The sequence below is a fragment of the Bos mutus genome, chromosome 8, assembly GCF_027580195.1.
Source record: "Bos mutus isolate GX-2022 chromosome 8, NWIPB_WYAK_1.1, whole genome shotgun sequence".
Taxonomy (NCBI): Eukaryota; Metazoa; Chordata; class Mammalia; order Artiodactyla; family Bovidae; genus Bos; species Bos mutus.
In genome coordinates this window covers 31,969,379-31,995,803 of record NC_091624.1, presented here as the reverse complement: position 1 = coordinate 31,995,803, position 26,425 = coordinate 31,969,379, and the positions used below count along the sequence as shown (strand labels likewise).

Below are 26,425 nucleotides of genomic sequence, written 5' to 3'. Positions count from 1 at the left end.
TTTTGAACTGTGGTATTGGAGAAGACTCTTGAGAGTCCCTTGGACTGCAAGGATATACAACCTGTCTATCCTAAAGGAAATCAGTCCTGAATATTCATTGGAAGGACTGATGCTGAAGCTGAAACTCCAATACTTTGGCCACCTGATGTGAAGAACTGACTCATTTGAAAAGACCTTGGTACTGGAAAAGATTGAAGGCGGGAGGAGAAGGGGACGACAGAGGATGAGATGACTGGATGGCCTCACTGACTCAATGGACGTGAGTTTGAGTAAACTCCAGGAGTTGGTGATGGACAGAGAAGCCTGGCGTGCTGCAGTCCATGGGGTCGCAAAGAGTCGGACATGACTGGGCGACTGAACTGGACTAACTGAACTTCCACCTTTGAGATGCTGCTGCTTAAGACGCCAGACTTGCTTTTATTTTTTAATTCTTTAAAAAGATTTACTTCTTTATTTATTTGGCTGTGTTGGGTCTCTGTTTCTGCAATAGGCTTTCTCTAGTTGCAGTGTGCAGGGGCCACTCTTCATTGCAGTACGTGGGCCTATCATTGCAGTGGCTTCTCTTGTTGGGGAGCACGGGCCCTAGGGCACGTGGGCTCAGCAGTTGTGGTGCACCAGCTTGGTCACTCTGCAACATGTGGGATCTTCCCATACCAGGGATCAAACCAATGTCGCTTGCATTGCAAGGTGGATGCTTAACCACTGGACCACCAAGGAAGCCCCCAGCCTTGCTTTTATACAGTAAGCCAACTGTGACCCCTCTGAGAGCAGCTGTGATCTATACCAGATCACACACAGGAATGCAGCCTCCTGGGGCCCAGAACACCTCCTTCCTTACACTACCTGTGACTTACTGTTGACTGGAATCAGATGCTGAAAGGTGAACCCAGGTTTATATCTTTCTTTCTTGCCAAATCTGCATAGCTGGCAAACCACCCTGTCTGCCAGGAGGAATGGGCCTCACTTCCTTCCACATGATCTGAGCTGGTCTTCCTCCCTGCATGTCTCACTGTGTGCTACACATTTCTCCCAGGTGGCACCACAGCTAAGGCTCTGTCTCTATAGGATGGAAACAGTACTCCCTAAAGAGCTGGTGACCTTTGAGTTGTGTCCTTGCACACAGCCATGTATTAACATAACATCTGGAGGTGATATGAGGAGGAAGTGGGGAGGGCTGGGGCTGGGGTGGTGAGGATAAGTGGTTCTGGAGGAGGCTTGGCATATATTTGCAGAGGTGGGCAGCGCAGCAAGGGCTTCCCTGGCATGGTGCCTTGTTGCTGTCCATCCCTGACCAGGAAGGCCTAGGCTCTGGAAGTGCTCCCAACTCCAGCCAGCACATTATGTCAATGTCCTATGGCCTCAGGACATTCTCTAGTCACTTATACTCAGCCCCAGTCTCCATAAGTATCCAGGAACTCAGCAAGCTTATGAAATGGTCCTACAGGATTCACTTCCTGCCCCTGATCTCTATGACTCTATCCCAAGCTGACCCTTGATCATTTGGAGGTTTGAAGATATTTTCATTACTGCATGTTTGTTAGGATTAGTTTTGGCCACTTGTGACAGAAAACCCAAGATAATAATGGCTGAAAGAAAATAGGAATTTATTTCTACCTTGTGTAGGCGCCCATGCTGCTGTGGCACCTCTATAGTATCAAGGACTTTGCCATCTTTTGTGATGTCACCCTGCCATCCTAAGTATGTGATTTTCACCTCATGGTCCAATGTGGCTGCACGTGCTTCAGCCATCACATCTTCATTCCATCTGCAAGAAGAAAGGGGGCATGTGCTTTTTCATGAAAGACATCCCTTGAATGTTTCACCCAGTACTTCTGCTCAAATCACTTTCACCAAGATGAAGTTACATGGCTATAGCTAGGTAGTTATATTGCCACAGAAAGGCTGGGAAATGTAGTCTTTATAGCAAGTGACCTGACTCTCAGCTGAAAGTTGATAATTCTAGGACTCAAGGTGATAAAGAACTCACCTGTCAATGCATAAGATGTAAGACACTTGGGTTTGATACCTGGTTCAGGAAGGTCCCCTAGAGAAGGACTTGGCAACCCATTGTAGTATTCTTGCCGGGAGAATCCCATGGATGGAGGAGCGTGGAGGGCTATGGTCCATAGGGTCTCAAAGAGTTGGACATGACTGAAGCGACTTAGCACAGCACACAGCACAGGACTCAAGATAAAGGAAGATCAAAGATTGGGATAGACAACTGGCCCTGCCTCTTACGGTCATTTTCAGACCCAGGTAGTATTTGAATTAGAACCAAACGTTTCAGATCGATGATTCCGAGCCACATTATGTACCACAAGAGGTTTGAGGTTGTGCTGGATTGTTTAGGCATTCCTCCAAGAGAAGCCAGAGCTGGCATTATAGTTTTATCCAATTAATTATTATTTAGTAATATGATTAATTAGGATTGGTGTGGAATGCAGATTTGAGGAGAAAACTGCCAGCAGTAATCAAAGCTTAAAGGCAGAAGGCAAGACTGGTAGATATATAGCATTTTCTCTGATGCCATCATCAGCTTGCTGGAGATGTTTGCACATGTGTTTGGAGCCGGGCAAAGAGATTAACTGTAACCACAGCAAGAAGAGAAAAATGGACTGTCTTAGTACCAGATGAGATGGTTGTTTTGAATCAGCATTGGGTACATTCTATAGCACGATAGAGCCTGTGAATCTTAGCAGCATTTGGGTCCTGAGATCATTCTTTTGTAAAATGAAAGCCTGGATCTGGAGGTACCTGGGATGTCAGGTTTCATGGGGGTTTCAAAGAAGCAGTTTGAGGAGTGGCATCTATATTATTTGAACATTGATAGCTAAGTATATTTTCTCAGATAGTATAGGGCTGAGTGGGTCATTCTGTGTTTTTTCTAGAATATTCTGCTTTGTTTTTAGAAAATACCTCAGATAACTTCTGTGTAGCCCATAATGGGCTGCCTTCCAACCTTTTTTTTAATTTGCATAACAGCAAACACAAAGTTTTCACTTTAGAAGAGAAAGTGCCCAAAGAGGTGGGAAAATAAGAGTTTTCTTCAGTCTAATCATTCCAAACAATTGGAACATAGCAGTCCTCACACTCATAGGAAATAAGGAGCTCCCCGGCAAGTGGAATCTAGGGCAGGACTGAAGATGTGGGTAAACCCAGCTATGCCTTGCAGGGGGAGGCTGTGAATACAGTTAAGTCCTGAAATCAAAGTAGACAAATCTCACATTTTTACAAATGCTTTCTGTAGTTTCCTGCTTTGCTTTTACTGACTACTCAGGATGTCTGCTTTAGTGTAATCCTCTTTAACATCAGTGTCCAGCGTCCTCCAAACTTCAGTGGATTTTGATGGGCTCATTCTTCACAGATGTACACATTGAAAGTATGTTTGAATTTGTGCTAAAGGCAGGCTGAGAAGATGTTTTCTTACACTGAATGCATTGCTTCTTCATTGTACTAATAACTGTAAAAAAAAAAAAAAAAACAGTGTGATAAACTCATACGTTTGCTCCTGCACTTTCCTCGTGTTATGTAGGTCATGTCTTTTCAGACAGCATGATATTTGTTTACAGGAGAGGTTTTATCTTAGTAAAATGTGTCTCTTCTCAGGAGAGAGAAGCCAGGACTTGGGCATCTAACAACCCTGATTGCCTCTCGGCCCCACCCCTCACTAGCTGCCTGTCCCTGGCAAATGACCCTGTTCCCTGGGATCTCAGTTTTCATTTTCCTATGATAAAGATTCTTTACTGGCTGAGCTACCAGGGAAACTTCCACCAGCTTCCCCAGTGGCTCAGATGGTAAAGAATCAGCCCAAAGTATGGGAGACCCAGGTTTGGGCTTTCCTGATAGCTCAGTTGGTAAAGAATCTGCCTGCAATACAGGAGACCCCAGTTTGATTCCTGAGTCGGGAAGATGCGCTGCAGAAGGGGTAGGCTACCCACTCCAGCATTCTTGGGCTTCCCTTGTGGCTCAACTGGTAAAGAATCCACCTGCAATGCTGGAGACCTGGGTTTGATCCCTGGGTTGGGAAGATCCCCTGGAGAAGGGAAAGGCTACCCACTCTAGTATTCTTTCCTGGAGAATCCCATGGACAGAGGAGCCTGGTGGGCTACAGTCCGTGGGGTCACAAAGAGTTGGACGCGACTGAGTGACTAACAGTTTCACACTTTCCTGCTAGAGATGGCCATGCCTCCCTCCAGGAGGATGGAATGAGTTCTAGAGGATGTGAAGGGTCCAGTCCATGCCCAGTTCCCTGCAGCTGCTTGTCAGTGGGCATTTCCTTTCTTTGTCTTGATTTTCCAGAACTTTACCTTCTTTGCGGGGCGGGGGGGGGTGGGGGTGGGGATGGGGAGAGGGTGGGGGTGGGGTAGTGGGGGGAACCCTGCCAGTTAGTGTTTTAGGCAAGAAATAATAATCTGGTTTGTCACTAAAATTTGAGAACCTGCTGTGGATGGGACTCAAGTTCCCTGGGGCAAATACAAGAAATTCTTGCTCTATTATCTGTGGTTCTGGAAGTGTGGTCCTCAACCTCATAGCATCATCCCCTGGGAACCTGTCAGAAATGAAGATTCTCAGCGCCCCCACCCCAGACTTGTCAGTTAGAAACTCTGGAGATGAAGCCTAGCAATCTGCATTTTAACCAGACTTCTGGGTGATTTGAATGTACACTAACATTTGAGAACACTCCTCTATATATATGGGTTCTCAGACCTTGCTAGACCTGAGAATTCTGAGGCATGTTTTGAAATACCTGCACCAGGGCCCTGATCCCAGAGGCTGTGATTTTTCTGGGAGTCTAGGGTAGAACCCAGACATGAGGATGTTTTAAAAGTGCCCAGGTAATTCCATTGTGTGCCAAGGTTGAAAAATTTTGCTCTGAAGAGTTTCCATCTTATCCTCTTTTCCTTCCCTCTTCCCCTCCCCACCTCCTCCTCTTCCCTCTTCCTCCTTCATGTTGGAATTAGGGAAAGAATCCACTTGTAACATGAATCCAGAGGGCCTCACAGGGAGTGGGGAGATGCTACCCACAGACCACAGAAAACTTCTATTGCTTCTGCTTCATTCCTACAGTGCTCTGCTCTGTGATGCAAGTCTGACTTTAAATGTACCACACACATTCAGGCACAAAAAGTTTGAAAAAACTGAGAAACTTTGAAGAAGAAAATAGAAATACCGCATAATCATAATCCGATTCCTCCAAAGATCTCATTACATGTTACCATTTTATGAGTTGAGAGAGTAGCTTCGACATATACACACTACCACGTGGAAAATAGGTGGCTAGTGGGAAACTGCTGTATAGCTCAGCTTGGTGCTCTGTGATGGCCTGGAGAGGTGGGATGGGGGCAGGTGAGGGACAGGCTCAAAAGGGAGGGGATATTATGGTTGATTCATGTTGTTGTACAGCAGAAACTAACACAGCATTGTAAAGATATTATACTACAATAAAAAAGAAGTATGGTAAAAAGTAATAATTATAAAAAATAAGTAAATATGTAACATTTTGCTGTATTAGCCTCAATCTTGCACTTCTATGTTATTTTCAGTATGAAATTAGGATCATGTATATGTATACACACACACACACAGTTGTATATCTTGCTTTTTTATCTGACATTATGATAATTTTGCATAATATTCTCTGAATTGTTTCAAAGCCAGCATCAGATTTTACTGTGTGGATTTGTCGTAATTGTCTCAGCCATTTCACTCTGGTTAATTCCATTCTGTTTTTTCCAGGATAAGTTCAAATATCCTTGTAAATAAATCCTTGCTTTTCTGATTATTTCCTTAGATAGATTCCTAGAAGTAGAATCCCTGAGCCAAAACTTTTAAACCGTTTAAAGGTTCTTGTTACTTACTGCTAAATTCATTTTCCCAAAGGGCTGTGTATGCCATTATCACTCCCCACTCTGAAAGTGTGCCGTTTGCTTGTACTTTTGCTAACGTTGGTGGTTATCTTAACAAACAAACAAAACTTGTCACATTGCTGAGCCAAGTGGTCATGTTCTTGCTCTCTAGCAGCTCTCTGTGGACATGGTCACAGATTTCTAAACCTATGTGTCTTATCTTCCTTTCATTCATCTTTTGGGCCATGTTTATCTTTTACTGTCTGATAGCACTAGTTTCGGAATTTTCATCTTATCTTGGGATTTGAAGCCATCTGGAAGTCCCAGCTCTGCCCTCTTATAACTCTTTCTTCACTGTATCTGGGCTTCATCTTCACTGCCATTGAACCTTTGAACCCATTCATGTCATGCATGCCAGCTTACCAGAGACAGCCTTAACATCTCCCTTAAGAGGCCCTTAATAAATGCTCTGGGATGTGGTAGCAAAGGGCATACATAGGATTACAATCAAAATTAAATTATTGTAGGCCATCGACCAAGGTATAAGTCATCCAGTGCAGAAGTGACACTGCATCTGCACACAACACACACACGCACACACACACACACACACACCCCAACACACACCCTCAAGTGCACTTCTACAGTGCAGCATGCAGGGAAGTCTTTTAAGGACCTTCAACTGAAAAAATCAGAGAATCCATTTTCTTGGCCTTCCATGACATGATATTTGCTTGAAGCACAGAATGATTATAATTGTAGACTTCCCTTTTAAACTGAATGTGCCTTACTTTCATGGAGGAAGAGGTTGAGAACATTTCCACTAGCCATTTAACATCGTGCAGCCTTCCCAGCTTGTCACAATGGCTAAGGCCATGCAGGTCAAGCCAAAATAGCTTACCTTTAGGTTTGGGATCTCCTAGGAAGATCTCTGGGCTTCCCAGGTGGCTCAGTGGGTAAAGAATCTGCCTGCAATGCAGGAGACGTGGGTTTGATCCCTGGGTCAGGAAGGTCTCCTGGAGGAGGGCATGGCAACCCATTCGGGATTCTTGCCTAGAGAATCCCCTGGACAGAGGAGCCTGGTGAGCTACAGTCCATAGGGTTGCAAAGAGTCAGATATGACTGAAGCGACTTAGCATACATGCAGGAAAGTCTCTGTGCTGGAAGGGTGATGATGAAGTTGTAAATCATCATTGCCCTAATTCATGAGGCTTCTTCTGATACCTTCCCATCCTAGGTGCTCTACTTTTGAAAGTGTAGACATCTACCTGCCAGCTTCAATTCCACCCTAGAGCATCTGTGGTCTGCGGTGAATAACAGAGGCCCATCTATTGGTGAATTTCAAGAATTTGGCATTATTTGAGAGGTGGGAAGTTTAGGCAGGACAAGAGCAGAAAGGATTGAACTCTTCTATTTAAAGGTCAGGGCCATATTACATTGTCTTCTATCTGTTTGCAGAGTGATTTTTTTTTTTTTTAAGGCAAATCAGATAACTGATGGGCAGAAAGAAACTGATGGCCTTGCTTTTATTCCAAAGGCTCCTGGATGTGTTCTGTCCTATCCATTCACCCATCCATCCATTCACATCCATTCACCTACTTACCCGTTCAGCCAGCCAGTCAGCCACCCAACTAGCCAGCCAGTCATCCATCCATCCATCCACCCACCCACTCATCTACCCTTTCATCTATCCATCTACCACATATCCATCCATTCACCCATGCCTCCATCCATCCACTCACCCATGCATCCACCCACTCATCCATCCATCCACCCATCTATCCACCTACTCATCTACCCATTCATCTGTCCATCCACCGCATATCCATCTGTTCACCCACTCATCCATCCATCCATCCACCCATGCATCCACCCACTCATCCATCCATCCAGCCATCGACACACACATCCATCCATCTACCAATCTGTCTTTCCAACACACATTTGTTAAACATATACTAGCAGAAAGCAGTCACATTTGTCCCTGGTTTTCTGAAGCACTGTTATACTGTATAACACATGAGTATGTGCTGTGTATCCAGAGGCCTAGGTATGAACTCATTTGCATATGCAGAGGTTTTTTTTTTTTTCTCACTTGAACTGGACATTATGGCAGATAAATAGGAAATTAGCCAATAATAAGGTCCAATCTATTCAAAGACAGTAGTCATAGCATGTAAATAGTGATTGAGGGGGCAGTTGGAGAACAGCTTTAATTCTGGTGAGAGAACCTCCAGGCTATAGACAGAGCTGCCCAGTCAGTCTGCTTCTTCTTCCATATAATTCTTTTCAGTTCTTAATTTAAAAAATAAAGATCTGTAGTTATGTTTAGCTCATTTTGTGGGTGTTGCAGACTTGGGTAATGGCCTCCAATGATGTCCTTCTCCTAATCCCTGGACCTGTGACTATGTGGTAGAGGGACTTTGTAGAGGTGGCAGGAGGAACTAACATGAGGGGTAAGGTGCTGTTCAGTGCAGAAGAAATCTCAAATATTTTATCCTAAGGGGCTTTCCTGGTGACTCAATCAGTAAAGAATCTGCCTGTAATGTGGAAGACCCAGGTTCAATCCCTGGGTCAGGAAGATTCCCTGGAGGAGGAAACGGCAACCCACTCCAGTATTCTTGCCTGGAGAATCCTGTGGACAGAAGAGCCTGGTGGGCTATAGTTCATAGGTCGCAAAGAGTTGGACACAACTGAAGTGACTTGGCATGCATGTGCACAAGTATAATTTGACTTTTTCTACTACATGTGCTATTTTTTGGTTTAAAAGTTTCACTCTCATAGCAGATTACATAGAAATGAATTCTGTCCTCTATCCCTTTATCTTTGGAGGAAATTTTTGCTCTAAGTTTGGTTTATTGCATGTTGATACCTGCTCTTGCTTTGCACTACTTTACCGCCTGTTCTAAGATCCCTTTGGCCCTAGCCTCCATGGTGTCCCAGTAGTGATCAGAATGTCCCATAAGGGTAGAACAGGTATGGCTCTCTCAGGTAGGACTGTGAGGTTCAACTTACAAAGAGGATTTTGAAAGTTTTATGGAGAAGCAATCCTGAATACTGTTCAGACAGTGTATCAGAGCGGGTAATACAAAATAACATCGTAATCTCAGTATGTGGCCTTTATACAACTTGGTGTTGATTCTGCTGTAAAACGGAGATGACACCGACCTCCGTGGAATGCTATACTGACAAAGTCAGTGCAGAGGGGCTGCGTGCCCCAGTCAGATAAAAACATGATGACTCCTGAGGGGTTCTCACCATTCGCTCAGCCTCCTCAACCAGTTTCAAACTCATTGTCTAAAACTATGATGCAGGCTGTTTCTCTCAGCAGTTCAGACCAGCCTCCAGAAGCATAGCTTCCTCGACACCAACTATAATCTTTAAATTGCATAGTTTCTGTGCCTTTGTTTTCATTTTTCCTTCCATGAGGAGGAGCAGGGAATAGCAGTGGCTGGTGGGAGTTACCTTAATCCGTCATGAAAGCTTTTCTGTCCGTAGGCAGATAGACTCAGCTTTGCCTAAGCACAAATGGTGATGATGGAACCAAGCTGTGACTCTTTTTAAAATGTAGTTAATTTTACTTATAATAATATTCTGTAATCAAAATGGATTTAAAATTGTATAGTTATCATTATCAGTAATAAAGCTGACTCTAGGGCCTGTGTTTTCAAAGGTGTTTAAGACCATTTCAATTTTGAGATCCACATGTTCTGTATTTGTGGCTAGGTTGGGATGTAAATTAGAATTTGATTCTTTTCCCTAACTACCCCAATTCCCTCTTGGCCATGTGGAAGGTAAACTGTTGTGTGTTGAGAACATTGTGCTCACATGATCAGCTGACAAACAGGGGCAGCCTTAAAACATGCCTGACTAAAACCAGTTTGGAAACTTGGAGAAACTTCCCCCAGTGGGGAGAGGGTCATGGTGAGGGAACAAACCAGCAATCATCTGTGCCCTTCACTTGGAGTAGATGATGTGCCTGGAGGTCATGCATATTTTTAAACATTTATTCCATCTCATTTTCTTTAATTTGAAATTCTTCAGCTTAATGTAATAAGAAAGTTTAACTGAAATTTTGAACAGAGCCTCACATACAGAGGTCAGTGCTCTACAAAAAAATAACTCAATTTCCAGAAGAAAGCAGATTTAGAAAGAATTCACAGCTATACTACTTAAAACAATCAACTTTATGTTTTAAAAGAAAATGAATTTTGTGTTCTGCTGGAATGTGGCCCCATACCAGTGTGTTCTTCTCCTCCAGTCCCTTCCTTGATGAGCTGGAGTATCCAGTGAGATCTGAATGAAGTGCACATAAGGTAACACTGGAAGAATTGCTACAATCTTGTCAGCTTTTCTGATTGTACCAAATAATTTAAAGCAAAGTTGGAGGTGTATATACATCAACCCAGGAAGCCAAAACAGAATTCCATTGACTGGGTGGCTTAAACAGCAGAAATGCATTTTCTCACAGTTCTGAAGGCTGAAAGTCCCAGGTTAAGGTACAACATGGTTGGATTCTGGTGAGAATTTTCATCATGGCTTGCAGATGGCTGCCTTGTCACTGTGTCTTTTCTTATAAGGGCACTAGCTTTTGAACTGTGGTGTTGGAGAAGACTCTTGAGAGTCCTTTGGACTGCAAGGAGATCCAGCCAGTCCATTCTGAAGAAGATCAGCCCTGGGATTTCTTTGGAAGGAATGATGCTAAAGCTGAAACTCCAGTACTTTGACCACCTCATGTGAAGAGTTGACTCATTGGAAAAGACTCTGATGTTGGGAGGGGTTGGGGGCAGGAGGAGAAGGGGATGACAGAGGATGAGATGGCTGGATGGCATCACCGACTCGATGGACGTGAGTTTGAGTGAACTCCGTGAGATGGTGATGGACAGGGAGGCCTGGCGTGCTGCGATTCATGGGGTCACAGAGTCGGACATGACTGAGCGACTGAACTGAACTGAAGTCCTATCATGAGGGCCCCACCCTCATGACCTTATCTAAACCTAATTCTCCCCCAGAGGTCTCAAATATCACCTCCAGTATCATCATGCTAAAAATTAGGGCTTCAACATACAAATTATGGGGAATACGAACATTCAGCCCTTAAAAAGGGCTGTATAGCACAGGGACCTCTACTGTGTACTCTGTAATGGCCTATACAGGAAAAGAACCTAAAAAAGTTATACATATACGTATATGCATGTGTATATGTATAACTGATTCACTTTGCTGTATACCTGAAACATGATATTTATAAATTAACTATACTCCAATACAAAGTAAAAAAAAAAAAAAGAAAAGAAAACTTTTCAATCACACACACACAAAGGGTAAAATGAGTTAAAAGAGTAGGTGTGTTGTGAAAACAATAGTAGAAAAACAGTAATCTCTAGAGTCTCTGGGACTGTAGCCTTTTGGGGCCCAGTAGCGGTTGACAGTCAGTGACCATCTTCACTGCTCTTCAGTATAATGGACTGGACGCATAAGTCCTTAAAAATGTGGTCAGGAGTGGCCAGCAAGTTTGTTGAGACTTGATGCTCTACTCCAGTTGCTTCTGCCATGTGTGTCCATAATCATGAAGCTTCTCTTTGTACCATGATCACACTTTGCCAGCCATCCCTATTTCTGGTGGGGTCCCTGTGCTGTAAAGGACCCTGAATATTGGTGATCAGAACCACAGGAGCAATGTAGTGTGTTCACATCTGCCAAGAAGTAGCTCCTCCCTGGGTCTTGGGACCTGTCTTTAGGTCATTAGTGGAGTTGGCCACTTTTAAAATGGCATGACATTTATCTTCCTATTATTTAATAGGGAGAAGGGAGGAAGCAAAGGAATAGTAAACAGAGGCAAGATCCCTAGAGATCGTAATTCTCAGTCAGGCAAGGAAAAATTAACATTTAATTGTTACAGACTCCCCCTTTTTGTGATATTTTAGAGATCAGTCCTGGGTGTTCTTTGGAAGGAATGACGCTGAAGCTGAAACTCCAGTACTTAGGCCGCTTCATGTGAAGAGTTGACTCATTGGAAAAGACTCTGATGCTGGGAGGGATTGGGGGCAGGAGGAGAAGGAGACGACAGAGGATGAGATGGCTGGATGGCATCACCGACTTGATGGACATGGGTTTGAGTGAACTCTGGGAGTTGGTGATGGACAGGGAGGCCTGGCATGCTGCAGTTCATGGGGTCACAGAGTCGGACATGACTAAGTGACTGAACTGAACTGAGGGAGGAAAAAACCCCACCATACTGTGCCCGACACAGTGCTCAAGAATTGTTTGATGAGTGAATGAATGAATGAATGAATGAAAGTAACAATTACCTGGAATTCAGGCAGAGACCCCAGTTTTTCTCAACATAAACTTACCATCTGATGGGAGCACTAAGTATTTAGTGCCTCCACGTGATAGGCGTGTTAATTCTTGTGAGTTTCCTAAGCAAGGGAAATAATGGATATCAGTACCATGATCTCTCACAAGAGAAGAAATAAATCAGCCCTGTGTTTAAGAAACGTGCATGAAGAGGGCAGATGTCAGTGAGCAGTGAGAATCTGGGCTTGCAGACATCCCTTCCACCCTTCCCCACCATCCTGTCAGCAGCTTTAACCTCCCTGTGGATGACAGAAACCTTACCTGCTTCCTACTTCCTTGACCTTCTTGTTTCTGGTATCCTTTTCTCGGCTCCACAGTATCACCAGAGATTCTACCAGTATATCCATTTCCAGGCAGCTTCCCAGGTGTCACAGTATTAGAGAATTCTCCTGCCAATGGGAGAAATACAAGAGATGCGGGTTTGATCCCTGGGTTGAGAAGATCCCCTGGAGTAGTACAATGCAGCCAACCTTAGTATTCTTGCCTGGATAATCCCATGACAGAGGAGCCTGGCAGGCTATAGTCCATGGGGTCGCAGAGTTGTACACCTGAGTGACTGAGCACACACACTTCTCACAGCACCTCCCCCACTGGCCTGCCCACCCCTTCCACCATAGACATGCTTTGGCCTCCTTGGAAACTTGTGGTTCATCTACCACTTTTCCGTGTCCATCACTGCTCTTCTTTCTCCACTTTAGTCTTTGGGTAGAAGGAGGGGATGACTGAAATAAACAAGATCGTATGCAAAATCAATTTACGAAATAGGGTCAAACTTTTGAAGTTAGCTGAGTCATAATCTTTGTGTTTCTCACTGGGGCTGGATGTGTTTTTGTAGCCTCATGTAGTATGCTACATAGACATCTTGATGTTTGCCGTTTTTGAACCATAAGATGGTCTATACCAACCAGTGGTTTGTGGTAGCAGGAATTTGCTAGAGAAAGCTATACAGAGACTTAGGAAATGCCTTTAAATGCAAAAAAGTTGGTTAAAGCATATAGATTGTCCAGTTGACTCCCATACTCCAAACAGCAGAGTATACTTACAAAGAAGACTATTTTAGGGCACATAAATGAAGAATTGAAATGTATTCATATAATTTTAAGAAGAATATCGAGAATACATAGTCTGGATTTCCAGGAGAATTTTCATCTCTATTATTGTTCTAATAATAGAACAGTGATAGTATTGTTAGTATTACTAACTATATACTAACAATGTTCGTATTGTCAGTGGTAGTATCTTTTATCTTCTAATGATTAATGTACTAAATTAGCAGTGATTCACCTCCCAGGGACTTCACAAGTATCCTTTCCACCTTCCTTCTATAAATAAAATAATCACGCTATAGCCCTATTTTATGATATGGCTATGAAATTAGCCTGAAGCTGTGCTGTATGACACAACAGCCATGAGCCACTTGTGCCCATAGAGTACTCAGACCATGGCAGTCCCAGTGGAGGTGTGCTGTGGGTATCAAACACGCACTGGGGCTCGAGAACCCAGAAAAGGGTAAAATAAATCATAATAGTTTTTAATTCTTGATCACATGTTGAAACTAATATTTGAGATATATATTGGGATAAATAAAATATATTATTAAAATTACTTTTACCTGTTTCTTTTTGTAGCTACTCACAAAATTGCACATGGGGTTTGCATTTGCGACTTGTGTTATATTTCTGTTGGAAGTTATTGTATTTTATATTGTATTATAGTTCTGTCTTAAATAAATCATATTTTAATTTAATTGCCTAAAACTTAATTTTATTTTATGTCCTAACTAGGAAGATCACATATTTATTTATACCCATAAATATACCAGATTACATATTTGTAATTCACTTACTGTAAGAAAAAACTATTGGATACATCTCTGAACAAATTAATTGACACTTAAATAGATAGTACTTAATAGAGAGTAGTTAAATAGATAAATGTAAATTGAATCAAACTTAATATAGTTAGGTTGTAAGTTTTTAAAGCTTTTCTTATGTGAAATTGTATTCTAAGTATGTTTGTTTAACACAGGTTAACCTCTGTGAGAGGTTAGAATTCTGGAATTAGTGCAAAGTTCAGTTCTGTTTGCTTTGCCCTGAACCACTAATATTAACTCTTCCAGTGACCTGACACCCAGTTACCCAGTGGGTTATACAGTGACATGACACCCAGCATTTTTAAAGTTAAGTCAGCATGCTAAAAGTCATCTTTAGTTTGTTTACACATGTCTTTATCATATTCCATGGGCCTAGCAATGAAATTCATCTAACTAACATTTCTGTTAATTTGGTCAGTGAATCAAAAACTAACAAGAGAAGCTTGGAATTCCAAGGACCCAAGGCTAAACAAATTAATACATCCACCCATTCAACAAACATTTGCTGAGAGGAGGAAAATGAAATGTCCTAACAGGGTTGGAACTCTCTCTTCTCCCTCACTGTGTAAGGTTCATGGACTTGTAGACAGACCCAAAAACATAGATTCAAAAGCACATGATATGTTCTAGTACAGAGGTCCCCAACCACCAGGCCACAAACTGGTACTGGTCTGTGGCCTGTTAGGAATCAGGCTGCACAGCAGGAGGTGAGCAAACAAAGCTTCATCTGTATTTACAGCTGCTCCATAACTCACGTTACCACCAGAGTCCTACCTTGTGTCAGATCCGTGGCTGCATTAGATTCTCGTAGGAGTGCAAACCCTACCATGAACTGTGCATGTGAGAGATCTATGGTGCACGCTCCTTATGAAAACCACCCCAAAACCATCCCTCTTTTCCCCCTAGCCCGTGGAAAAATTGCCTTCCATGAAACCAGTCCTTGGTGCCAAAAAGGTTCAGTTCAGTCACTCAGTCCTGTCTGACTCTGCGACCCCATGGACTGCAGCACACCAGGCTTCTCTGTCCATCACCAACTCCCAGAGCCTACTCAAACACATGTCCATTGTGTTGGTGATGCCATCCAACCATCTCATCCTCTGTCGTCCCCTTCTCCTCCTGCCTTCAATCCTTCCCAGCATCAGGGTCTTTTCCAATGAGTCAGTTCTTCACATCAGGTGGCCAAAGTATTAGAGTTTCAGCTTCAGCATCAGTCCTTCCAATGAATATTCAGGACTGATTTCCTTTAGGATGAACTGGTTGTATCTCCTTGCAGTCCAAGGGACTCTCAAGAGTCTTCTCCAACACCACAGTTCAAAAACATCAATTCTTCGGCACTCAACTTTCTTTATAGTCCAACTCTCACATTCACACACAACTACTAGAAAAACCATAGCCTTGACTAGACGGACCTTTGTTGGAAAAGGAATGTCTCTGCTTTTTAATATGCTGTCTAGATTGGTCATACCTTTTCTTCCAAGGAGCAAGCTGCAGTCTCCATCTGCAGTGATTTTGGAGCCCACAAAAATAAAGTCTCTCACTGTTTCCATTGTTTCCCCATCTATTTGCCATGAAGTGATGGGACCAGATGCCATGATCTTAGTTTTCTGAATGTTGAGTTTTAAGCCAACTTTTTCACTCTCCTCTTTCACTTGCATCAAGAGGCTCTTTAGTAGTTCTTCGCTTTCTGCCATAAGGGTGGTGTCATCTGCATATCTGAGGTTATTGCTATTTCTCCCGGCAATCTTGATTCCAGCCTGTGCTTCATCCAGCCCAGCATTTCTCATGATGTACTCTGCATATAAGTTGAATAAGCAGGGCGACAATATATAGCCTTGACATACTCCTTTCCCGATATGGAACCAGTCTGTTGTTCCATGTCCAGTTCTAACTGTTGCTTCTTGACTTGCATACAGATTTCTCAGGAGGCAGGTCAGGTGGTCTGGTATTCCCATCTCTTGAAGAATTTTCCACAGTTTGTTGTGATCGACATAGTCAAAGGTTGGCATATTTAAAAAGCAGAAGTAGATGTTTTTCTTGGAGAAAGCAATGGCAACCCACTCCAGTACTCTTGCCTGGAAAATCCCATGGACGGGGGAGCTGCGTGGGGTGCCGTCTATGGGGTCACACAGAGTCGGACATGACTGAAGCGACTTAGCAGCAGCAGCAGCAGCAGATGTTTTTCTGGAACTCTCTTGCTTTTTCAATGATCCAGTGGATGTTGGCAATTTGATCTCTGGTTCCTCTGCCCTTTCTAAATCCAGCTTGAATATCTGGAAATTTATGGTTCACGTACTGTTGAAGCCTGGCTTGGAGAATTTTCAGCATTACTTTGCTAGCATGTGAGATGAGTGCAATTGTGCAGTAGTTTGAGCATTCTTTGGCATTGCCTTTCTTTGGGATTGGAATGAAACTGACCTTTTCCAGTCCTATGGCCACTGCTGAGTTTTCCAAATTTGCTGGCATATTAAGTGTGGCACTTTCACAGCATTATCTTTCGGGATTTGAAATAGCTCAACTGGAATTCCATCACCTCCACTAGCTTTGTTCGTAGGGATGCTTTCTAAGGCCCACTTGACTTCGCATTCCAGGATGTCTGGCTCCAAGTGGGTGTTCACACCATCGTGGTTATCTTGGTTATGAGGATCTTTTTTATATAGTTCTTCTGTATATTCTTGCCACCTCTTCTTAATATCTTCTGCTTCTGTTATGTCCATACCATTTCTGTCTTTTACTGTGCCCATCTTTACGTGGTAAAGATGGTATCTCTAATTTTCTTGCAGAGATTTCTAGTCTTTCCCATTCTATTGTTTTCCTCAATTTCTTTGCATTGATCACGGATGAAGGCTTTCTTATCTCTCCTTGCTGTTCTTTAGAACTCCCCAGCCAAATAGGTTGGGGCCACTATTCTAGTAGCTACCGGTTGCTGAGTTCATCGCTGTCAGATTGACAGGGATAATGTTATAGCTAGATCTCAGGCCTGAAGTTTTCCTGTGTTCCCTGTCTTCATGGCAGGTAGATGATTATATTTCACATTTATGTTATTAATAATGGAAGCAAAAACAAGACCAAATCTTTCTCTACTCCCTTCCTATACTTAATTTTGCTTTAATGCTTTGTCTGTGCTTTAGAAAATGTTATTTTTCTTGTGCATGATAAATATTGGTCTTAAATGATCAAAGTCACAATGTTAGCTTGAGACATTTGAGGCTTCTTTGAACTCAGGTAATCTTGAGTTAGAAACAGCCTCAAACAGCCTGAGAGTCTTTCCTCCATGGCTGTCCAAGAGATGGACCTATAATTGTTCCAGGATGAGGTTGTTTCACAGAATTTGACCATCTAGTCATTCCTGCAGCCATGAGACCAGAAAGACATCAGAATGATATTAGTTAGGGTTATGCTTTCCTTCTCTTCACCCTGAATATTTTAGTATTTCCTGAGTCCAATTGGTTAGTACCATCCTCATGTCCCAAAGTGTTCTGAAGTCAGCCGTCTTCATGGGGGATTCACTCAGCAGCCCACGTTCAAGATGGCTTTTCCAGAATAGGGTGGGAAAAAAACTTGCATAAATAATTCCTTCTGTTATTTCTCTAATAAGGTGATATATGAGCCTTGATACTGGTCTAAGAGATGTGATGGTTTTAAGCAACCATATACTATAATAGCACAGGTTTTTCATCTGTATGGAAGTACAGCATTCCTATGAAACCTCCTAAGCTGAAATAACATGAAGTGAAGCATATCCCCTGCTTTCCAAAAGTTCACTTTATGCCACTTAGCTTTTATGAAAGACCTACATTAGTACATGTTTTTGCTAACTGCAAGAAATGTGAAGGGTAACATAAATTTTTGTTTTCATAAAAGTATAAATCCTCTGTTTGCCTTTATGCTCTTTTCACACAGTTAGGAAGTGGCAAAGCCAGGATTCAAAACTAGACCCTCTCTTCCCAAAGTTCCAGATACACGATGTCATGCAGATTTATCTGTCTAGATATTTAAGTTTTCATTTTGGAAGACTTGAATGCGCTGTTTCTAAATCCTGCTTAAAAGAATTCTTTCCCTTTTTTTGTCATTCCCTCTTAGAGACTGACTTGAACTTATTAGGGATCTTTGGACATAGACACAGGGATTTTGTTCCCAGCTGTGATATCACTTAAATATTTCCAATTAGTAGCATTATATTTGTGTGATAGTATGGACTCTGTAAAACACAGTCACATCTTTTTACTTCTTTTGAGTCTTACAGCAGCCCTATAAGCTATGCATTGTTAATCTCAGTTGTGTATGTGTATGTGTGTGTGTGTGTGTGTGTGTGTGTGTGTGTGTGTTTAACTTCCAAAATGACCATGCTAAGGCTCAGGAAAGGTACTAAAGGATCAGCATTCCCACTGTTGCTGGATGGGAGAGTTGGGTCAGCTGCCTCTTGGCTGAGCTCTCTTTCCTTCCCACAATGCATTTCCACTCAGATTATTAATACTCTGTAATTTTGGAGAATTAATCTTAAGGTACAGATGCATAAGTTTCCAGATAGAGTTGAGAGAAGTTGATGGCAATATGGAATTTATTTTGAGTTTCAGTCTGGGAAGATCATTAGTATAACAGAGATTCAGAAAATTCATAAAGAAAAAATAGCGTCATAGCATTTCAACTGTACTTAGTAATGTGTTTTCTTTCAGCTAAGTGAGGAGTGCAGTGCCCTGATCTCTGCAACTCTAGAAACAGAGCCTCTTAAGGTTGGAAGGAATTTAAGAGACCATGGTCAGGCCTCCCACTCATTCCTGGCAGATGGCCTGATTCCTTTTGACAAGCTTTCAAACACTGACAGTTCTCATGCCCAGAAGCAAAACCTCCCTATTGTCATGGTCCTCCCCTGACTGCCACCTACTCTGCCAGCATCTTTCCTACCAAGGGCAAGTGCCCAACATGGGGCACAGATTCATGCTGAGAGCAGGAGCACTGCACCCCTTTGGCACATGGGGACCACGTGCATGGTGTGGGCAGTGAGGTTACACTCTGCTTGTGCCATGTGTGGTCAGATACAACCATCATCTGTTTTCTATATGAACTGCTATCCTGTAAGCTTGATTTCCTTGAACCTAACTATGGGGATTTCTATTTATTTCTCTTATGAATTTTATTATTAAGCTGGTTGGGATAATGTAGATTCTAGATTCTGTCAGTAAATACTGCCATTACTTTCCGTGTTATTTTAAAATGTGGTAAATATGCCTTCATCTGATACACTGAAAAATATCTTGTCTAGGACAGTGCTAAACTCGAGAGTCTTATGGCCTGCCAAAATCCACCACATGGTGATTCACCATTTCATCTACAAAAATATCATGAAAAATTATGTCAGAGGCCCTGCTAAAATCAAAACATTTTTTTGTCTATATCATTTCCCATTTTTGCTGATTTTATAATGCAGTTGGGACAGTGGGAAAGTTCTAGCTGATTATGCTGTTTTTTATTTGCTATTTTTAATTCCTGAGATTAATAGTTGATTCTCAATGTTTGCTCTGTACTAATAACAAGGTAATTGATCTTAGAGAGGGATCCAATTTAGTCATCTTTTGAATATCAATCCAGTATCACTCCTTATAATTTGTCCAAGGTTACCAGCAGTGATTTGAGATTGCTTCTGCCACACTGAGGTTTAACTTTCCTGTAGATTTGAATTTTTCTTTCTTTCTTTCTTTTTTTTTTTTTTTTTTTTTTTTATTATCTAGCCAGGCAGTCTTTTATCGTGTCTTTTCTAAACTCAAGCTTTGGTTACACTTTAGTAGCATTTCCCCAGTCTTCTCTAAGGGAAGACAACTGGCCTCATATAAAAAAAGGAAAGCACAAGAGAGTTAATTTTGCTTCCTACATGTCTGTTATACCATCAATTCTAATCAGCCATCTTTAGCCCCTTTCTATCCATCTTCTGTTAGGTGTTGAAGGATTTTTTTCCAAATCTTAAGTTCTTTTAGGGTTCCTGTTGTATACAAATGAACTTATAAGCCTTGCCTTCTCATTTTCCCTTTTTTAGAAATCCCACTTCCTGGAGTTTGCAAATTGCATTGAACTTTCATGGGCCAATTACAAGTTGATTAATGACTATGAACAATTCATGTTTTAAAAATCTTTAGGTTGTGCTTTGATTAGGGAATTTTCCCAGTCACCTAAAGTTATAGCCTAAAAGCAACTGCCTGGGAAAAGCACTTGGCCTCAGGGAGACTGGGTGAATTCCAAGGAGTGTCAATAGCCCTATGAGAACTATAATATACCTCTGCTTTTTGAATGAATGTACATGATCAAATACACTGATTGTCCCTTTGACAGTTTCTAAAGCAGGTGGGCCAGTTAGGACCTAGCACAAGGCTGAAGCCTAGTAAACAGTGGAGGAAAGTAAATGCACATGGACTGCCCAGGGCCACGAAATTCTTAAAGCAAATGATGAAACATAGTGTGTGATATTTTTAAGTACTGCACCAACAGTTTTCCCATGTCCAGAAGGTCAGTGGAAGCAATCTAAACACTTAAATGGTCAGCATATAAATTTAGGGTGACCCATCAGGTGATTGGATCAACATATTATTAATTCCAGAATTTTACTGAATGTACCATGTTGTGCTCTTGGCACTCAATAGTGTTAATTTTTAGGAAGAACCCTGTATACGTGTGTGATATAAACAACATTTTACAAGCTAATATATTGGTAGATCACTATGAAGAGGATTAAAATTCAAACTCTATAAGCTGATTCTTCTAGTTTTAATTCTTTGTGGTTCTAAACATAGCTAGTGGTGTATCTTTCATAGACGCCTAACAGATCAGAGTAGCTGGAAAAACAGATTCTACTTCTGTGCCATTCACTTGCCTGTTAAATGGAAAGTCCATTCCAAACTGTGTACTGGGCTTCAGAGTACACAGCTACAGCTTTTTAGAGTTCACTGTCACCACGAGGCCACCCAGCCACACCTGAATCCAGCTACCCTCTCTTCTTGAGCTGCTCTCGAACCCCCAGAAGTCAGTCCCTCGACTGGAAGTGGCCTAAGCAGGTGGCCCGGAGTGTCGCATGTGACCTCTGGTGCACCTGCCTAGGGGTCATGGGTGTGTTTACTCCTGTTGGATTGCTCCCTGCTCCAGGCCTGTAGTCATGTTTCCTCTGCGCCCCATTATCTGCCTGCAAGTTGTAGATCTTTCAACCAAGTAGCCTGGCCCAGGTGTCTCCTTGTTCCTGCAAATAAGTACTGGCTTTTGATACAAATGGCAAAACAGGGAAGACCCTCAGGGGAGGAGTTCTGACAGCCTCACTCAGCTCTGCAGAGTCCAAGGCCATCAGTGGGGCAGGGTGGGGGTTACACAGACCCTCAGTGCCTCCACTGCAGATGAGGAAATGGGGGGAGGTTTTCTCACCCGCTCCTCTTACAGGGGCTGTTCCAGAGGTCAGCCCACAATGCCCCCTCCCCCACCCCCTTACCTGCTAGAAAGTTAGGTTTCCAGCAGACAAAGCTTCTGAAGCCCCCTGCGCATGCTCACTCTGCTACTGCTGCTGCTGCTGCTAAGTCGCTTCAGTCGTGTCTGACTCTGTGCGACCCCATAGATGGCAGCCCACAAGGCTCCGCCGTCCCTGGGATTCTCCAGGCAAGAACACTGGAGTGGGTTGCCATTTCCTCCTCCAATGCACGAAAATGAAAAGTGAAAGTGAAGTCGCTCAGTCGTGTCCCACTCTTAGCGACCCCATGGACTGCAGCCCACCAGGCTCCTCTGTCCATGGGATTTTCCAGGCAAGATCCCTCTGAATACAGGTTCCAAGTTTTCTTGGGAAGAGACGTCACAAAACGGCTGTGGGGTTTGAAGCCCCTGCTTCAGGAAGCATCATGTTCATGAATGTGAAGTGTGAATTAGTTTTCATTTTCTTTAATGTTTGACCTAAGACCTGATAAGTGACACCTGCTCCTCAGAAGTCTCCCTTCCTAGGAGAGGTAACGTCATCCGTATGTCCAGGCTCCCTGCTGGGTGTTTACAGCCCTCCCAGCCTCCAGCGATAAGCTTTGTGTTTGCTCTGGTTCGGGGCTCCGGGGTGAGGTCGGCCCACATGGCAGGCTTCCAGAGATTTCTGCTTCCACTGAGGGAATACTTAGCCTTCCCGGCAGGTCTGGTTTCTCTCTAACTTATCATCTTTCAGTTTTATCTGTGTGGCTCTCTTTCTGGGTAACTCCAGCAGTGAATTTCCCTGCCAGCCTCTCCTTGCCTGGCCTGAAGTGACCCCCTCGGTCCTCTACTTGTTTTCTCCTCTCCCCAGACTTCCTCTGGGAGGTGAGTCCCCTCCTGACTCAGAGCCAAGGTGACAGATCTGTAGACCCCGTGGGAGAGGGTGTGGCCAAGAGCACTGCGAAAGGACTCCTCCTGGCTAGGCCGATGGCCAGATAACCACTGGCTGCCCCAGAGGAGGCAAACCCTCAAGAAGGGGGTGCCCCAGTTTGTACTCAGTCTCCAGAGCCGGACAGGCCCGTGAGCAGTGTCTCTACAGCACATCCATCTATGGCTGCACTAAGAGCCACATCACGACAGCGTATTTGAATTTCTTGCAGGTCACTCAAGTCCAAACTCTTCACCAGTACAGACCTGACTTCCTGGGATAAGACAGAGCTGATTCTCAAAGCAGGACAGAGGGTCCCAAACCTGCTCATGAAAACACATAGGCAAATAGTATTTCTAGCTAAACTGAGAGGGAAGACATGAAGCTAGTCAGACATATTTGTTCAGCACCTGGAATACTCCAGAACTGAGCAGACTGCATGGTGGAGGGTGGTGGGGGTCATCCCACACTTTCTATAAATTACATTTAATCTACGCAATTCAGTGTAGTGTTTGCACAGTTACAACCTGTACCCATCAGATGGCCAAACTGGTCCTTTCTCGTTACCTTGAGCTCGTTCCCTCATCTAGAAGCTCAGCATTTGGAAGGAATCTGCATTTCTCTTTGGCTGAGGCATGAGGAACTTCAACTCAGCTCCTTGACTTCTGTCTCCCTGTGAAGATATATGAACCTTCTGCTCCCTTTTTCAGCCTTTTCCCCGAGAGCTGCTTGCTGAGTTGAGAATAGATCGTACCTTATGGCCCAGTTACCTTGAGCCCAGTAGTAGCTGGAGGGTTTTGCGTGACACAGTCTGGAGGATCAAATAATAGGATTGGCCTGGGGAGTAGCTTGCTGAGGTTGGAGCAACCAAACAAGGGACAGACCCCTCTGAGCCTCCATGGGATATCCTGAGGGTCTCCTGCAACTGTGGCTGTCTGGGGCAGGAGGCCCCAATCTCCAGTCCCCTGACAAGGTCACTGTTCATAAAATGTGTGAGTTGCTCCTGACATGACACCCTCTCTTTGTAAAGGCATTTGATTCTCCATAAAACTGGACTGACAGGGCAATCCTGGTGGGACTTACTATTTGGGAAGAACATTTGGAGTGTTGTTTGTTTTGTCTGGTCCATTGGAGCATCATTTAGATTGTAATTAAATGACACTTTTCCAATACTCATTTTCTTCTTTCCTTTTTCCTTTTCACTTTAAATGAAATGATACAAATGAACTTATTTACAAAACAGATACAGACTCACAGACTTAGAGAATAAATTTATGGTTGCCACGTAGGGAGGATGGGGGAAGGGATGGTTAGGGAGTTTGGGATTGACATGTTCCCTGCTATATTTAAAACAGATAACTAACAAGGACCTACTCTACTCAATGTTATGTGGCAGCTTGGATGGGACGGGAGTTTAGGGGAGAATGGTTGCATGTATATGTATGATTGAGTACCTTTGCTGCCCACCTGAGACTGTCATAACATTGTTAATTGTCTGTGCCTGTGTGCATGCATGCTCAGTCACTTCAGTCATGTCCAGCTCTTTGTGACCCCATGGACTGTACCCTGCCAGGCTCCTCTGTCCATGGGATTATCCAGGCAAGAAGAATGGAGTGGGTTGCCATTTCCTCCTCCAGGGGACCTTCCTGACCCAGGGATCAAACCCACGTCTCTTACAGCTTCTGCATTGGCAGGTGGATTCTTTACCACTGAGCCACCTGGGAAACCCTGTTAATTGGAGGCCCTGCTATACTCCAATATAAAATAAAAAGTTAAAAGAAACAAGCAAACAGTCATCAGGCTCCAAGTTTGCTCTCTGCCCAGCCCTGAGTTCGGTACCAGGGGTGATGCTGAGCAGAGTGGATGAAGTCTCCCCCAGCCCTCAGCTCCAGCAGGACGTCACCTGCTTGGCATACGTCATCACGCAGTACTCACAGCTCTGTCATATAGAAATATTAACTTATAAAGTCTTGTAAATCCCCGTGGGTTGTAGGTTCCTTAAGTCACAGACTGGATCTGAATCAGGCCGAATGATTAGGTATGGCAATGAATAATGCAAACCGAAGGGCGGCTCCCAGAACAAGATGGTTTTCTCTGCTGTTGCTGCTGCTGCTGCTAAGTCGCTTCAGTCGTGTCTGACTCTGTGCGACCCCATAGACAGCAGGCCACCAGGCTCCCCCGTCCCTGAGATTCTCCAAGCAAGAACACTGGAGTGGGTTGGCATTTCCTTCTCCAACGCATGAAAATGAAAAGTGAAAGTGAAGTCGCTCAGTCGTGTCTGACTCTTAGCGACCCCATGGACTGCAGCCCACCAGGCTCCTCTGTCCATGGGATTTTTCAGGCAAGAGTACTGGAGTGGGGTGCCATTGCCTTCTCCTATGGTTTTCTCTAGGCTCCTGCAAATCAAGTGCTGGGGGAGGCCATTCAGGACTCACTTTGAGGCCTCCTTCCCACCACCACACTCTTCTCAGGGGTGGTGCTCATGGTCCAGGGTGGCAGCAAGGACCCCAGAGCTCATTTGGAGTCATCATAAAGCAGATATCCCTGTGTTCTGCCTCGGCTCCCACTCTCCACACCTCCTCAGCCTGTTCTCAGTTGCCACGGAAAATACCCAACCCAACTGACCATCCGAAAGAAAAGGGAAACACCAGATTCCCTGCTAGTCTCTGGTGGTGCCGGACGTCTGTCAGGATGAAGACCACTGTGCATCTGCCTGCCCCCTGGGAACAGCCCAGACCAGCAGCCAGGAGGAGGCGGGGAGCCCCAGGCCCAGGGTGGCGGGTGGCCTCCTCTTCCAGGCCCGACAAAGTGGATCCCCCACCCTTCTAATAGGCCAGAGCCCCGAAAGGATCTGAATCTCTCACACCTCCATCAAGCTCTGCACTCAGCTCCCCCAGGCCCGTGAGCAGCATCATGCCTTAGGAAACACCTCTAAATGCAGCTCTGGGTTCAAAGGAAAGGGAACTGCTGTCTGCAGACTCAGTCCCAGCTCTTAAGAATATAACTATTAACTGGAAGAGAAGACCAAAGCAAACTCTCCCAAGAAAACTGGATTTCACAACCAAGAAAAAAAAAAAAATTATGGTTAATAACACCCTCCAACCTGCTAAAACGCTGAATTCCATGCCCCCTTGGAGACAGAGGGTGGGGTCTGGTGAGTTCTCCGTATAGAGGCCTGTTTTGTCTCTGTTTACCCGATTTTCCCTAAATGTGCTTTGCCATGAAACTTTCTCCATGAAAAAAATTTTAAAAGAGTACCCTCTTTTAAAAAAAATTTTTTTTAATAATTGATTTACAATATTGTGTTAACTTCTGTTGTATAGCAGAGTGACTCAATTATACATATATGTATACATTCTCTTTCATAATTATTTTCCATTATGATTTATCACGGGATATTGAATATAGCTCCCCATGCTAGATGTAGGACCTTGTTATTTATCCTTCCTTTGTATCCTAGTTTGCATCTGCTAATCCCAAACATGAGCTTCAGAGAGCCCACTTTGGGAAATGATCTTCTAGGTGGAGCTGAGACCTTCCCCCTCCAAAGAGGTATCCTGGGGACACATCAGGTTAACAGAGATACCTGCTGTTCTCTTTCTCATCTTCCTTATTTCTGGGTCCTCACCAGCTCTGGTTTGCTAGTTCCTTAATTATAAGGAGGCTGCTTCAGCCACCTGATACTCTGTGTATTTGGTTTCTTTGACCCACTGGCAGCCCCACACTTGTGTGGGAAGCCAGACCCTTATCTGCCCTGCCTTAGGTCCTGGGTCTTGCCCCGTTCTCACGGGTGACTTCTCTGTGTCCTATCTTCTGGGAGGATGCTCCCCCCAAGGGGTCCGTCCCTGGTCTGAGCTCCCTCGCCCAGCGTGTAGCTCCCAGCGTACCCTTAGGCAGCACTTACGTTTTGCAGCTCACTCCTGACTCACGTGTTGTCCTGGTTCCCGGGGTGACATGCTGCTGTTTATCCTCTTGGCAAACTGCTTCTCCCCCTCCGTGTCC

At 43.8% G+C, this 26,425-nt stretch overlaps 1 protein-coding gene and 1 long non-coding RNA gene across 3 annotated transcripts in view; one reads left to right on the top strand and one right to left on the bottom strand.

Annotated features, from left to right (window-relative positions):
* The window catches only part of DAPK1 (death associated protein kinase 1), a 211,786-nt gene that overhangs the window by 76,512 nt on the left and 108,849 nt on the right, over nt 1-26,425 (top strand). The gene's annotated exons all lie outside the window — the stretch shown is intronic.
* On the bottom strand, nt 1,404-26,425 carry LOC138988961 (uncharacterized). Its single transcript, XR_011465228.1, has 4 exons — nt 26,328-26,425; nt 12,468-12,595; nt 12,203-12,268; nt 1,404-3,460 (listed from the first exon to the last, which is right to left on the bottom strand). It is a non-coding gene; the product is annotated as an uncharacterized lncRNA (long non-coding RNA).